Consider the following 16,043-nt stretch of genomic DNA (forward strand, 5'->3'; position numbering starts at 1 on the left):
ATCTTGTTATTGTCCTTGATGCGGATCTGATAAATATTGCTTGTGATGAGTCAAGCTGGGTTGTGGACAGTGGTGCCTGTTGACACCCAATTTCGTCCCTCCTTTATTCACATTTTATTTCCTTGGGATTTTAAATTAATTAAATCTAAATATTTTCGCTACTATTTTTACTGCTATTAATATCATTACTTTCATCTTCACTATTTTATATCAACATTACTTTATTACAAATTTTAAATGATTCGTCGTCGTTTTATTTTAGGATTTGTACGCGTTAAATTAACTTTACTTTACACATACTAATTACTATTTGTCTTTACATCGTATATATTATACTAGTTGTCAAATTAGGAACCCAAAAAGGAATTAATTGAAAGAAGAAAGGGCCACATTTTCGGACCAAACAAATGACCCAAACGGATCAGTCCAATTCTAATACCGGACCAGCCCATTCCCGTTTCCACCCGACCCGGCCCAATCTTTATTTCCTAATCCCTAATCTCTTTCTCCTTCTCCTCTTTCAGCCGCACCTCCACCCTCTCTCTCTTCTCATCTTCGTCTCTCTATCCCTCACGCCGCCTCTCTCCCTCATCCATTCTCAGCTAAATACTGACCTCCCTTTAACCTTCACAGAGGTATCTTTCCATTTTCTCCACAAAAGAGTTTCCAGGTCTGCTTCGTCTGAGTTCTCTGTCAATGGACAGAGAAAGCCATTTCTTTTCTGGTTTCAAATAAGTTAACCTTCAAAAATCAGAAAAGGGTCTCGACATTTCGGGAAATTTCTGAAGCAAATCACGTGAAGGTCTACGAGTCAGTCCAAAACGTTAAATGAGTGTTGACTAGATTTTCAAACTCCAACTGCAAATCCCGCCCAAAGATTCAAACAAATCAAAACCCTAATTTTCACCTATAAATATCATCTTAAGCCCTTAGCCGAAGGGGAGGTTTTTTTTTGGGAAAGGAGGAGATTCAAAATTTTCTATTTTCCATTCCTGAGTTTTTTTTTCGGATAGCAAAACGCCCCTAAGATACTCACACTTTTCAGAGATTTGTTTTAGTCTATAGCTTACCCTCAAAATTTGATACACTTTGATCAATTACCTTTTATTCTTGAACATTTCTCGACACAAATTATTTTGGTCTGTTCCGATCTGATTTGACTGCCGTTCGAGCGTAAATCCGAGATCTCGAGACCCACTTCACTGCACCCACAACAGGTCGGTGAATTTTAGACTTTAACCTTTTCTCTGTTTTTCTTCATTTTCACGAATGAATCTGCCTATTTGAAATAAAAACATGAATTTGAGTCTTTAGTGTAAAATCATGCCTCCGGAATATGTTAATGTCGCTTGTTGATATTCGGACATCTGTTATGATGACGTATTGTGAAAGTAGATATCGAGCATTCCTCTTGTCGATACCTGCGTTGTTTGGATTAAATTCATTTTTAGAAATCACGTGTTAAGTTGCTGTTGTTTTCTGCCCGTATAAAATTCAGAGTTCTGTTGCTATCTTGATGGTTTCCAATTAATTTTAAGCTTTGTTTGCCGCTTGTTTAAAGTGCGACATGGTTTGGTCGATTTGATTTTATAAGCGTCTTAATATTATGTAATTGCAGTATGAGAAGCATGAATCATTTACAGCTTTAGTTTTTTTTTTTTTTTTTTCATCTGTTCAAAATGATTTAGTGTGGGCTGTTAGATTATATGGTTTAGCCTTCAAACGCGTAGGTGTTTAGTTTCATTTTCCTGTTCTCATTTGAATCTGTCCTCGTCTTCAGTTGAAAAATCAGTCCTTCTGTTCTTTTTAATTTCATTTCTCTTTAGTTGATGAAACCTGAAATCTGAACTTGTTCTGTGGTCGTCCATATTAACCCATCATATGTTAAAGAATTGAAAGAAAAGTTCTGATGCTTGCTAAGGTAGTGAATCAATCACGTAGACTTTTAGCTAAGCATGGTTAATAAAATAACAAAAAGGTAAAAGAAAACTCACTTCTTTTTTGAATCCTATTTATACACCTAAATTTTTCTACATTGTTATATTCATATAATATAGTTTATCCAAAGTTCAAAACTACTAAAATCTCATCTCAAAAGCTATTACTTATATGTAAATTATTATATTTTCTACAAGTTTTATTTTAAATAACATTATCATATTTTATTTATAACTTTAGCAATGCTTGTAAAGCTATTTTCTTTTCTATAACATTATATTTACACTTAGCCTAATTAAATTTAAGTCCGGTAGGTTAACCATTATTAATGGAATTTAGAGGATGCCTAATACCTTTCCTCTAGATTAGTTGAACCCTTACTCAGATATCACTTGGTTTCGTAGACTTTAAAATAAACTAACTTTAGATAATAAATTTAAATAAACTTTAGGTGCCCTAATTCACCATAAATAATTAGGTGGCGACTCCTAACTTTAATTAACTCTCAAAAAGTATTTTTACAAGGAATGTTGTAAACTATTTTGACCCCGATTAAAATAGGGTATGACTTACTTATAGATGCTTTAAAATAAACTAACATCTCATGTGACATCAAGGAAGGAATTTTTCTCATCCTATCTCATTGCGGGTGACTTTGGAACTTTGAGTATGGGTAATGAGGCCGTATCTAGGTGGTGGTGTTGGAACGATTTGTTTGGAAACTAGCATTGGAACTAAACTAGTTTTAACAATGTAAAACATGCACCTGATGTTCGTTTGCACTTGATCTCTGTCGGTGTTTTGGATGATGAGGGATATGTCAGTACCAATGGTGCTGGAAAGTGGAAGCTCACTAAGGGTTCCATGATTGTGGCTCGGGGCGAAAAGCGTCGTGGTCTATACTGGACTACGGCCTCTACCTGTGTTGATATAGTGAATGCAATTGAGAGCAATAGCTCTTCAACATTATGGCATAAGAGGCTTAGCCACATTAGTGAGAAAGGACTAAATGTTCTAGCCAAAAAGAAATTATTGTCAAATTTCGAAAGTGCTAAATTAGAAAAGTGTGAGCTTTGCTTGGTCGGAAAACAAAATAGAGTTTCTTTCAAGTCTCATCCTCCTTCAAGAAAGACGAGTTGCTTGAGTTGGTGCATTCGCATTTATGTGGTCCAATGAAGACAAGGACTTTGGGTGGTGCACTTTACTTCGCTACCTTTATTGATGATTGCTCAAGGAAACTTTGGGTCTACGTCTTAAAGACTAAAGACCAAGTGTTAGGTGTCTTTAAGCAGTTTCAGGCCTCAGTTGAAAGAGAAACTGGAAAGAAGCTAAAGTGTATTCGTACCGATAACGGTGGTGAATATTGTGTACCGTTTGACGAATACTGCAAGCAACAGGGTATCAGACACCAGAAGACTCCTCATAAGACTCCTCAGCTTAATGGTTTAGCGAGAGAGGATGAACGGGACCTTGATGGAAAGAGTTAGATGTTTGCTTTCGAAGCAAAGTTCCGAATTCCTTTTGGGGTGAGGCATTGTTGACCGCCGCACATGTTATTAATCTATCCCTTGCGGTTGCTTTGCAAAGTGATGTTCCAAACAGAGTTTGGTATGGCAAGATGTTTCCTATGACCACTTGAAAGTGTTTGGTTGCAAAGCTTTTGTACGTGCCTAAAGATGAGAGGTCAAAATTTGCCAAGACAAGGCGGCAGTGCATCTTCATTGGTTATGGCCTTGATGAGTTTGGTTACAGGCTATATGATCCAATTGAGAAGAAGGCCGTGAGAAGTCGTGATGTTATCTTCGTAGAGGATCAAACCATTGAAGATATTAACAAAGCGGAGAAGATAAAATCTTCAAGTTCTGAAGGTTTAGTTAATCTTGATCAAGTCCCTCATACAAATGTTGATGACGTTGGTGGGCTCGATGACGATGGTGATGCCCGAATCATGTCCCGGATCAAAGCATGTTGATGATGATAATGATCTTGCTATTGATGAGGTAGATGCTACTCATGAAGTCGTGGATGACTCGGATATTCCCTTAGAAGGTCTACTAGACAAAGCATGTTCCTTCTTTCCGTTATTCACCTAATGAGTATGTATTACTCATTTGATGGGGGAGAACCTGAATGTTATGAGGAGGCCATGGAAGATGAGCACAAGGATCAATGGATTGAAGCCATGCAAGATGAGATGAAATCTCTGCGTGAGAACCATACTTATGAGTTGGTGAAATTGCCTAAGGGCATGAGAGCTTTGAAGAACAAATGGGTGTTCAAAGTTAAAGCGAAGAACACGACTTGAAGCCCGGATACAAAGCTAGATTGGTTGTTAAGGGATTTGGTCAAAGGAAAGGTATTGACTTTGACGAAATATTTTCTCTGTCGTGAAAATGTCCTCCATTCGGACAGTTCTTGGTTTGACTGCTAGTCTTGATTTGGAGATTGAGCAGATGGATGTGAAGACTGCTTTTCTTCACGGTGACTTAGAAGAGGAGATTTATATGGAACAACCTGAGGGCTTCAAGGCAAAAGGTAAAGGAAATCTTGTATGCAAACTTAAGAAGAGTCTATATGGATTGAAGACGAAGCTCCCGACGATGGTACAAGAAGTTTGAATCTGTTATGGGGAGCAAGGCTACGAAGACTTCTTGGATCACTGTGTGTTTGTACAAAGATTTTCTGATGATGACTTTATCATCCTTCTACTATATATGGATGATATGTTGATTGTAGGCAGGAATGCTTCCAAGATTGATGAGTTGAAGAAACAGTTGAGTAAGTCTTTTGCAATGAAAGACTTGGGTTATGCTAAGCAGATTTTGGGCATGAGAATTACTCATTCGAGAGATGAAAAGAAGCTTTATTTGTCGCAGAAAAAGTACATAGAACGTGTCTTTGGAGCGCTTCAATATGAAGAGTGCTAAGTGGGTTAGCACACCTCTTCCTGGTCATCTGAAACTGAGCAAAGAAATGTGTCCTACAACAACGGAGGAAAAAGAGAGAATGGCCAAGATTCCTTATTCCTCTGCCGTCGGAAGTTTGATGTATGCAATGGTATGCACTCGACCAGATATTGCTCGTACGGTCGGTATTGTTAGCGCATTTCTCGAAAATCCGGGGAAAGAGCATTGGGAAGGCGTGAAGTGGATACTCGGGTATCGAAGAGGAAGCTCGGATGAATGCTTGTGTTTTGGAGGATCAAATCCAATTTTGAAGGGCTATCTGATTCGATATGGCGAGGTGACCTTGATAACAGAAAATCCACTACTGGATATCTGTTTACTTTTTCAGGGGGAGCTATATCATGGCAGTCGAAGTTGCAGAAGTGTGTCGCACTGTCTACAATGAGAAGCGGAGTATATTGCGGCTACTGAAGCTGGCAAAGAGATGATATGGCTCAAGAGATTCCTTCAAGAACTTGGATTGCAAAGACAAATGGAGTATGTTGTCTATTGTGACGTCGGAGTGCAATAGACTTGAGCAAAAACTCCATGTACCATGCGAGAACAAAGCACATCGACGTCGGATATCATTGGATTCGTGATCGGTAGAGAACGAATTGTTCCGGAGTCAAGAAGATTCACACGAGTGAAAATCCTGAGATATGTTAACCAAGGTGATTCCCGGAGACAAGTTCGAATTGTGCAAAGAACTTGTCGGCATTAACTCTATCGAGAAGACGGAGATGCCTCCTTCGGTTGAATGGGTCCGGAGGGGAGATTTGTGGAGTCCATCCCCATGATTGCAAAGAAAGAATTTGGCACAAGCCAAGTTGCAAGTTTTGTCAAATATAGTTGCAAAAGTTGAATTTGGCACCAACAAATTGCAACTTTTGTCAACAATAGTTGCAAAAGTTGAATTTGGCAACAACCAAATTGCAACTTTTGTCAAAAATAGTTGCAAAAGTTGAATTTGGCAACAACCAAATTAAATGCAAGGATGAAAAATGGCACATTTCATCCCTATAAATAGCAAGCTCTCCATCATCTTTAAACACACCAAAAAAAAAGGAGAGAAAAAATTGTAGAGAGCAAAGTGAGGTATACCATAGACTGTGTAAGAAAATAGTCTGTGAAGAAAAATAGAGTGTGAGTGATATTGTAGTGAGGTGGGAAAAAATCAAAAGAGTGTTTTTTCTTTTTGAGTGTGTAGCGGTCTTTGGAGTATTTATACTCGTGACTACAAAGTGTAAAATTCCTTACTATAGTGATATCACCAAGCTTTGGCCGTGGTTTTTCCCTTATTCGGAAAAGGGTTTCCACGTAAAACCTTGGTGTCATTATTGCTGCATTTTATTCTTGCTGATTTAACCATAAATTAGTGTTCCGCGTTTATCACTAATACCGTGAATATTATTTTTGCGGGTCTATTTTATTACCAACAGTTGGTTCCACCAAAATGGTGGGAAGACTACAGAAAGTATATTAAGAACCTCAAAGGACAATGGATGATCGATCATCAACAACGTTGTCTCGAGAATCATTCCCATGGAGAAGATGAACACCGTCAAGGGTAGATGTAGTTTAGAATTTATGGGTTTCAGCTTTAGTTCATAGCCAGGGCGGAGCTACAAACCTGTCTACGAGTTCGGCAGAACCAGTAGCTTTAGTCCAAGCTTTGTATTTGTTTGAAAGTTCACTTAATATGCACGGTATTTGTTTTTAAAAGTGTTCACTTAATATGTATAAATAGTTTATGAACCCATTATGCACTTTTTTAGAATTCAAAACCCATAAATTCAAAGTCTTTAGCTCCACCTCAGCGGCCCAAACTTTGTATTTGTGTTTAAAAGTTCACTTAATACGTGTAAATCATTTATCCTGAACCCATTAAGCTGGCTTTTCTAGAATTCAGAAAAGCATAAACTCAAAGTCTTATCTCGGCCTCTGCTCATACCGTGTGTGTATTTTAAAAAAATCCACCTAAAAATAATAGATTGTGGTAGAATTTTGAACTCCAATCAATCAATTAAATCCTGGATCCGCCTCTAATTACATCATCACTTCTAGAAGTTGAGTCTTCCCAATCACCATAACAATGGATAAAATCATAAAAGTACCCTCTCTTCAGTGTTTTTTACCTTGGAACTTACTCCTTTGAATTAATGTATCCATGGGCAAATTCCTATTTTTAAGCAAGCACTTTTGTTTTTGGGAATGATTCCTTGTCATACTAGCTAGCAAGCGAATGAGTGTTTCTATTACTGATTATCTTTACAAGTTCGTTCATTGATTACAAGAAAAAAGCAGAGATTCTTCTTCTGTTACTCCCTCCGTCCCAAATAATTATTGTTTTAATTCATTTCACGCCCATTAAGAAAAACAATAAATACAAGCTATAGTTTACTTAGTTACCCTATTTATTAGATGCTTCTTGAGAACTGAACACCATTAACAATAAGTAGTTCTTTAATATAAGTGTATAGTTAAAAACAATTACTCTCTCCGTCCATTTTTACTTTTTGTATATTAACTCGACACACCCTTTATAGAGCCTTAAATAAAATGACAATTTTACTACATCACCCCTAATTATTACCAAGTCATCTAATGATTAAAATCAATTAAGTATACTTTAAAAAATTGTGCAATCACTAACAATTCCTTGAAGTTTCAACCCAATAATTAATAATAAAGATAAAATAGGAACAAATGATAAATTATCTCTTGGTTTTCCAAACCGAACAAGTAAATATAGACAACTATTTTTAATATACATGTAAAATGGACGTAGGGAGTACTGGTTTTTATCTTAAAGCAACACCTATTTGGGACAATTTTTTCCTACTAAAGCGGCACTTATTTTATGACTGAGGGAGCAGTATTCTGAAGTGAAATGGAAATCTACAGAAAAGATAGAAGTTATGCAGCAATCACGAATTTGTGTAATGCCCATTTTTGGTACCGGAGAAAACCCGTTACCAAAATATTTCTTGGGATCAAACCTGATAGTGATCATTATTCATTACCCAACTAATTTGAATTCACAAAATAAGTGAAATCACACTGATTATTTAAACAATACATAATTTATTAAGTATTTTAGTAAAAACACTTTCTAGAAGTGTACAATTAATTAAATCACCCGAAACCTAAATCTTCTTGACTTTAATACAATATTTTTAAAATCGAATCCCTAACCACTTTTTTTTAAGGGGAACCACCCAGCTCCAGAAAAAAAAAAAATCTCTAACCACTTTCAAGATTTTCGGCTGTTACCAAATAAACAAATAAAAAATTAACTATGTAATCAAATAATTAACGAATTATTAACAAATAAACAATTGGCTTGACAAAAACTAAATAAATAATTAGCTAGTCTAACAATTGAAATAACTAATCTAACAATTACCAAATACTAAATAAACAATTAACAAATTAAAAACAAATAAACAAATTAAAAAAAATGAAAAAAGGGGCTGAAAACAGCCCTTTTGCGCACAAAAAAAGTGTGTAAAAGTTTTTTTTTTTTTCCATATTCGCACAATAGTAATGCTTAGGTTAATAATGTAATAAAAAATCGTAGTAAAATACCTAGATTGAAGCTTTGATTTTGAGTTTTTGAATTGAATTATGCGCCGCTTTATTGCGAAGAAACTTGTTCCTAGACTTCAATATACCAAAAATATTGACTTTTGGGTTGGAAATCAACAAAAAAATGACATTTTTGATCACGTGGGACCTCAGAAAGGGACCTGCAACTCTTAGTTTTGATTAGCTTATGGACTGAAGCTGCAACTCTCAAGCCCAAGTTAACAGTTAAGATGAAGGATTGGGCAATTAGCAGGATTATCCTTCGCTGAGGGTGGTCTTTAATTTTTGTCCCTCAAAATGGCAGTCTTTAACTTTTTCCCTTCAGGCAGAATTTGCCATGGATAGAATTTGCAAATTTCTGCCTTGCGATTTTTTTTTTACTGAGCTGGCGTTCGGACCCACAACCTCGGAGTATTAGGCGAAGGGCAAAATCTAATGACCACTAATTTGAAGGGAAAAAATTAAAGACCACCCCAAATGAAGGGCAATCCGTGCAAAAAAATAGGGCAATTTGCAGGATTGTCCTTCGCTGGGGGTGGTCTTTAATTTTTGCTCCTCAAAATGGTGGTCTTTAACTTTTGCCCTTCAGGTAGAATTTGCCTGTCACGCCCCGAACCATGGCATGGGCGTAACACGACACTCGGTACCTAACTGCATGTGACCGAGCGAACCCATAGGCTGGCTGAATCAACATGTGATATCAAAACATGCAATAATAAGAAAATATGACTAACACATGCTGATTTACTAAAAGACTGACTGAAATATATTAAATGCGGACTTACTGTTTAAGTATAGAACATCTGAAATAAATGCCATCAAGGCTAACACATCAAAATCTGCTAATATCTGACTGACTGGACTATGTCTATGAAGCCTCTAAGGAATACTGAAAGGATAACTATCTAAAATTGGAAGACTGAAAGCAGGATAACGCCCCCGAGGAACTGGGGCTCGCAAGGCGTGACAGAACCGAGGCTCACCAGTACCGATACGAGCAAGTCCTAGCTGGATCATCGACTTGTAAGTCGTGATGCAGGCCCTCAAGCAATAAAAAAGAGACATCAGCACATTTGAATTGTATTGATATGTAAAGCAACTGAAAAAAGGAAATATAAATACTGAAACAGAAACAGAAACTGATAACTGTAAACTGAACTAAACAGGGAGGTAAGGATCTGAAGTGCTTCCTGTTCGAAATGAAGAACCACCTGTATAACTGTAAATATAAACTGTGGCCTAGGGCCCAAATAAATGTGCACAATACTGTGGCCTCACGCCTAAGCAATACGCATGTATAAACTGTGGCCTAGGGCCCAAAAATACAGATACACGTGTTCAACATTAAACAATTCATGATACTGAGACTGAGATATAACTGATAGCATGATAACTGTTTCTGATTATTGAACTTAAGCCAATAACTGTTTACACACTGACTGAGACTCATGCGATATCAATACACAAGTCTATGACGATTACGTACTGAGTTCATGATATTTAAAATGATCACCATGAACGAATTATGAAACTATAACCCTCGAAGATAGCAGTTCTATAACTATTCAAAAAACTAGGGCTAAACTGTATTCTGAGTCAATTTACTGATAAGTATGAAGAATGAGGCTCAGGGAGAAGGAGAATCATAAACATTCCCTAACGTAGATAGTTAGCCTCACATACCTGTATATGCTCCAAAATTTGCAAGAAAGGTCTGAACTTTGAGAAGAATCCCAAAAGCCTAAGTCTTGAACCCTTTAGATGGGTTTTCTTGAAAACTCTAGGTTAAGAACAATGAATTCTTGCTTAATGTTCATAAATATATGTTAGAATCCACTTGTAATAGGTTAAGATTGCTTACCTTAGTATTCTTGGTAATGAAGAAGAAGAGCATGTCGTTCTAGGGTTCGGGAACTTGAAAATAAGAAAATAAAGCTGAGTCTGTGTATTTATACTGTTCACAGAAGCGGACGAAGTACGAGCACCAAGTACGTCCCGTACTTTGAAGTACGGGCTGCGCCTTGTGGCTCGTACTTGGAATGTCAAATTCCAGTGAGTAACTAATTTTTCCTGGCGAACTACGGGACAGAAGTACGTCTTACACTTGGATCCCGTACTTTGAAGTACGGCCCGCACTTTACCTGCAAATTTCCAAATTTCCAACTCCAACTCTTCTGCTTGATTTCTTTTCTGAGTCTAGAATCATGGTCAAAGCTTAAGTTAAAGGTCCGAGGTGTTGCATTGCTTAAAGCGCGGCACCAAATTTCGCCTTAAGGCGTAATCTGCCATTACGCCGCTTCGTAAGCGCTCAAGTTCTGCCTTGCAATTTTTTTTCTTTTTTCTTTTTACTAAGCTAGGGTTCGAACCCACAACCTCGGGGTATTAAGCAAAGGGCGAAACTTAAATACCACCAATTTAAAGGGCAAAAATTAATGATCACCCCAAATGAAGAGCAATCCGCTCAGGCTTTGTGCTCAATCAGAATAGGTCGGATCCATCATTTTTACACCTGTCGAAGAAATTGCACGGTTTGACCTTAATGGGTTAGTCTTTAATTTTTGCTCTTAACAATTGAGCCTAGCAGAGCTTAGTTCTTTAAGCGCGAGGGACATAACTCGTAAAATATTATGATGCGAAAATATAAATTTTCGGTACATATTTAATGACGTGACAGGTTTTAAAAAAAATTTAAATATTTAAATCAATACTTGAATTTATTTAGTATCCAGCACACCCTAAACCCAACCCAATTTCTCACTTGACCTAATGGGTTGACTACTGTAATTGTATCCCTTGTCAAGTGGTATTGCCTATTTAGAAACATGTAACAATTAATATTAGTATTAATTTTTTGGCTGATGGTCAAATCTTCTACAATTGTTATTTGTGATGCTCCAGTTAGGGGTGTACATGGATCGGGTTGGTTCGGGTTTTTTAAATACCAACCCAACCTAATTATGTAGGGTTTTTAAATTTACAAATTAAATCAATAAAAGTCGGGTTTTTCAACTTCGGGTTTTTTCGGGTAAAGTCTTCATACAAAACATAAAACTTGTGCTTCAAATATTTTTTTAGTTCTAGTAAGATACAACTATCTAATTAAGGTATTTCGTAAGAAAATAATACAAAATGTAAGATGAGTGATGACATTGTACTGAAATATGCAACAAAAAATATAACAAAATCGCTTAGCCATAATGAAAATGATCAAAATTAAAGGTACTAGGTCATGCTAAAATAAGTACGACTAGTAAGTAGTATTAATTACGACTAAATATTAAAGAAAAACAAAATTAAAATTATATATTTTACACTAACTAAACCAATGAAAAACTAAGAAATAAATATCCAATATTATTGTTATTCCTAGCATTAGAATTGTATTTCTTTTGGTAGCATTAGAATGGATTTGGTTTTGATTTAGACTTTAGTTGAGTTGCTAACATCTGTGGGCTATAAAAGACAAAAACAATGAAATTTTTTAAAAAGATATTGTAAATCACATTACAAATAAATTTTTTTTTATATAAAATATTTAAAAAAGTTGTATGCGTGTAATGTCGGGTTGGTTTTGTTCAGTTTGACCTTTTTACTTAAAACCAAACCAAACCAATTATGATGGGGTTTTTATTTCCAATACCAAACCAAGACAAAGCAAACCACTAGTCGGGCTCTTTTTTCTTGGGTTGAATCCGATTGTCGGTTTGATGTTGTTTGTCGGTTTTCTTTGTACATCCCTAGCTCCAGCAATTCTTTGGCAAACTTTCAGTTGCTATTACTGTAAAGCTTTGCAAGTTAGAGTTTCCGTGCTTAATTAGAGATTTCAAATGTAAGTGTGTAGCTAGTCGATGTTCTTCACCTGTTCCACTGAAATGTTTCTGACACTTCTAAGAACACATTGTTTTATTAACAACCCATTGAGGATTTCATGTTTGAGGCTGGATTTCATGTTTGAGGCTCATTCCGTTTAGAATTCAGTCTAGTTAGTCACTTATTTCGACTAAGTGATTCATTGCGGCGACAGAAGGCCTTCCCCTTTAATTTGCTTGAAGCTCTATCTAAGAAGTATTTCTATTGCAAAAATGTTTAGGTCTAGGCTAAACCTCCCTCAACACAATGATGTCCCAAAGCTAAGAACAAGAAGATTTTGATTGAGAAATAGAAGTGAGGTTCCAAACGTTAATCCTCGGAAGATGCATGGCCATACACATTTAAATGGAGGGGACCAATGGGATTGTTTTTTAAAGTTCGATTAGAACTGTATAATTATTACCAAACATATAGGCATTATTTTCATATTTACCAAACATAACAATAGCTTACCTGATGTAGCAGATTTTCAAAACATTTTAACCATCCAAACAGGACAAATTGGAACATTTTCCGGAAAATTTCCCTCCATGCCAAACACATTTTCTATTGACCGCTTAACAGTAGTTTATGTCCATTGCGACCAATTGAAACTACAAATATGAACATATATATAGCTGAATTCTACCATTTAACAGGAAATAGTCAACTTCACCCAAGGATTTAATCTTCATGAATCTCTAATATGGTCTTTTTATAATATGTAATCTCTAAAGTCTATTGAAGACTTTTAGCTGTTGCCACCATTAAGTGTAATAATATATAACTATTGCTTCTGATTGTGGTTGATATTAGCGAACGTCATTTATTTTTTCTATCTATCCAGTCAATGGGACTAACTTTAAAAAAAAAAAGAGACTTGTTATTAACTTAATAGCCAACAATTTTTTTCTCTAATGTAACTGGAACCATGCCTACTAAACTACCAAAATAAAATCATCACCTTAAAGACAATGATATTAATTCCAACATAATGAAATTATAGAAAGGATCTAGCAAACTCCAAATTATAATGTCAACTTTAAAAAGTCAAACAAAAATGGCAATGAATGTTCAATAGAATTTCAGAGAATAAAAAAAGGTAAGACTTAAACAGATTTAAAGTAATATAAAGTCATTAAACCAGCAGGCTGAAAACCCACATCTTTTCTCAACCAGCCTAAGTTCAATTCTTCTTATTATTAATCCAAACACAATAAATATTGTAGCTACAAACCACAATGATCATATCTCAGTCATTCCAGGATATCTTTGTTCTCAAATGAACAAAAGCCAAAATAATTCTGTGCAAGAATCCTAATCCAGCCACTAAGTTCTCCTGAGCCCGCGAAAAGAGTTAATAGTAGAAATCACTCTTTGAGAAGCAAGGTTGTATCAAAGAAAGACTGGTCGTTTACTATATCAGAGATAAAGAACTTCAAGAAAAACCAAGTTTACGATGACGGAGAGGCAAACTTAGCAGACAAATGGAGAGATTCATGGACGAAATGATTGGGAAGGGATTCTTGATTCTATCGATCCCCTATTATGAGCAGAGCTAATTAATACGTTATGGTGATATTGCACAAGCATGTTATGATGCATTCGATTTGGATCAAGATTCTAAATTCTGTGGTAGCTGTAAAATTGATCAGGGATTATTTTTCCGGAGTCTTGGATGGTCATCAAATCACGGTTATGATGTGACAAGCTATATTTATTCCATGTACCATATTGATGTCCCAAGTTTTTTTCAAAGTACCCTTTTGGCCTGATGGATGGAGTCAAAAAGCAAATCGGATTGGCTATGTTGCGGTGTCGAACGACGGATATTCAGCACATTTAGGGCGTCGTGACATAACGATTGCTTGGCGTGGCACAGTGCCAAATCTTGAAAAGATAGCAAATTTTATGGACTTCCAAAAACCAACTAGCTACCATAAGATTCCTAGCCATGAGCCCGTGACCCGACCATAAAAGTTGAAGCAGGATTCTTAGACATCTACACGAGCAAAGACGACGAATGCAGCTTCTGCAAGTTATCAGCAAGGGAACAGGTTTTAGATGAAGTTAAGAGACTGATTGAACTATATTCGGATGAGGAAATAAGCATAACAATAACAGGACACAGCTTGGGAAGTGCTTTAGCTATTATAAATGCTTATGACATTGCAGAGATCGGACTAGATGTACGCGAAGACGGGCGCATTATCCCTATATGTGTATTCTCATCCTCAGGGTCAAGAGTTGGGAACATTAGATTTAACGAAAGGCTTGAAGGACTAGGAGTGAAGTTGCTAAGAGTAGTAAATAAGCATGATAAGGTTCCAGCAGTTCCTGGTGTTTTTCTCAAATTTTCTCAATGAGAATGTTCCAACACTAGTTCAAAGAACTGGTGAATTGTTCTTACCGTGGTGTTATTTGCATGTTGGAGAGGAGCTTGTTTTGGATCACAAGACATCACCTTTCTTAAAAGATATACACAATCTCACATATTTCCACAATTTGATGAATTGTTCTTACCGTGGTGTTATTTGCATGTTGGAGAGGAGCTTGTTTTGGATCACAAGACATCACCTTTCTTAAAAGATATACACAATCTCACATATTTCCACAATTTGGAGGTTCACCTGCATTTACTTGATGGGTTAGTATAATTTTTTTTTTTTTTTGAGGTAAATGTAACTATAACTTTCTTATTTGAGTTCTATATAAGCTTATCAATTAGTCTTGATATTAAGAACTTCTTCTCATATTCTATCAAAGTTCATGATATATTTCTTTTCCTCTTTTCTGATAACCGAGAAATCCTCGAGAGCCAGCTCACACACGATTTGAAGGTCGACGAGATAACGGACACGTTCATTGACCCTTCTTCACTTAAATACCAGGTTTTTTTTTTTTATGTCTAGAACAGGTTTGACCTTGTGATGTGCGGCTAATCCATACATCACGTGTTGTGCTCTTATCACTAGACCTAAAACTTGGGGCTCAATTTCATGCTTCATTGAGGCCTCTACAATATTTTTGCATAAGAATCTGAATATCAAATGCTAAGGCCTATGACTAACTATTATATGTTCTTTACATGAGTTGCAGGTTTCATGGGCAGGGGCGGCTCAACTTAATTGGTGGCTAAAGCCAAATTTCAATATGAGGCTCTAAATAACATGCATACATCATTTGATGTGTACTTTTCTAGCTTTTTAAATGCAAAGTTGTTAGTTGTTATTTCCGGACGGACTAATAAACAAAGTGCGTCACATAAATTGAAATGCAAGTATTAAAAAATTTTAAATTAAAAAGAAAAGAAATTAAAAAATAGCAAGTTATTAGAACAATAGAACCTAATTCCAGAATTTGATAACTCGATATTATACCAAAATTTAACGACTTCTATCTGCTTACTGATATGCATGACAACCCGAGAAAAAATAAAAAAGAGTGCAATTTGTTTTGGTTTTACCCTTGTTTTCGTGAGAATAAATAGTTTACTAGAAGGAAGAAAAGAGAGTATTAAAATACATATGTTTTTTTTTATGAGAACAGAAAGAAAAAACAATAATTTGGATTATATATGTAAATTACCTCAAATATATATAAATAAATTTTAAATTACATAACAAATAGTTCCATAGATCTTATACCCTTTACTAGATTTTCTCAAAATATTTACATAAGACCAACTTTTAATATACTACTTAATTAATATGGGGCCTA

The 16,043-nt window shown here is 35.8% G+C and overlaps 1 pseudogene; it reads left to right on the top strand.

Moving 5' to 3' along the window:
- Nucleotides 1–4,331: 4,331 nt before the first annotated feature.
- LOC132061249 (phospholipase A1-Igamma1, chloroplastic-like) lies at nt 4,332–15,462 on the top strand (annotated as a pseudogene).
- The last annotated feature ends 581 nt before the right edge of the window (nt 15,463–16,043 follow it).

This window comes from Lycium ferocissimum, chromosome 1 (assembly GCF_029784015.1).
Source record: "Lycium ferocissimum isolate CSIRO_LF1 chromosome 1, AGI_CSIRO_Lferr_CH_V1, whole genome shotgun sequence".
Taxonomy (NCBI): Eukaryota; Viridiplantae; Streptophyta; class Magnoliopsida; order Solanales; family Solanaceae; genus Lycium; species Lycium ferocissimum.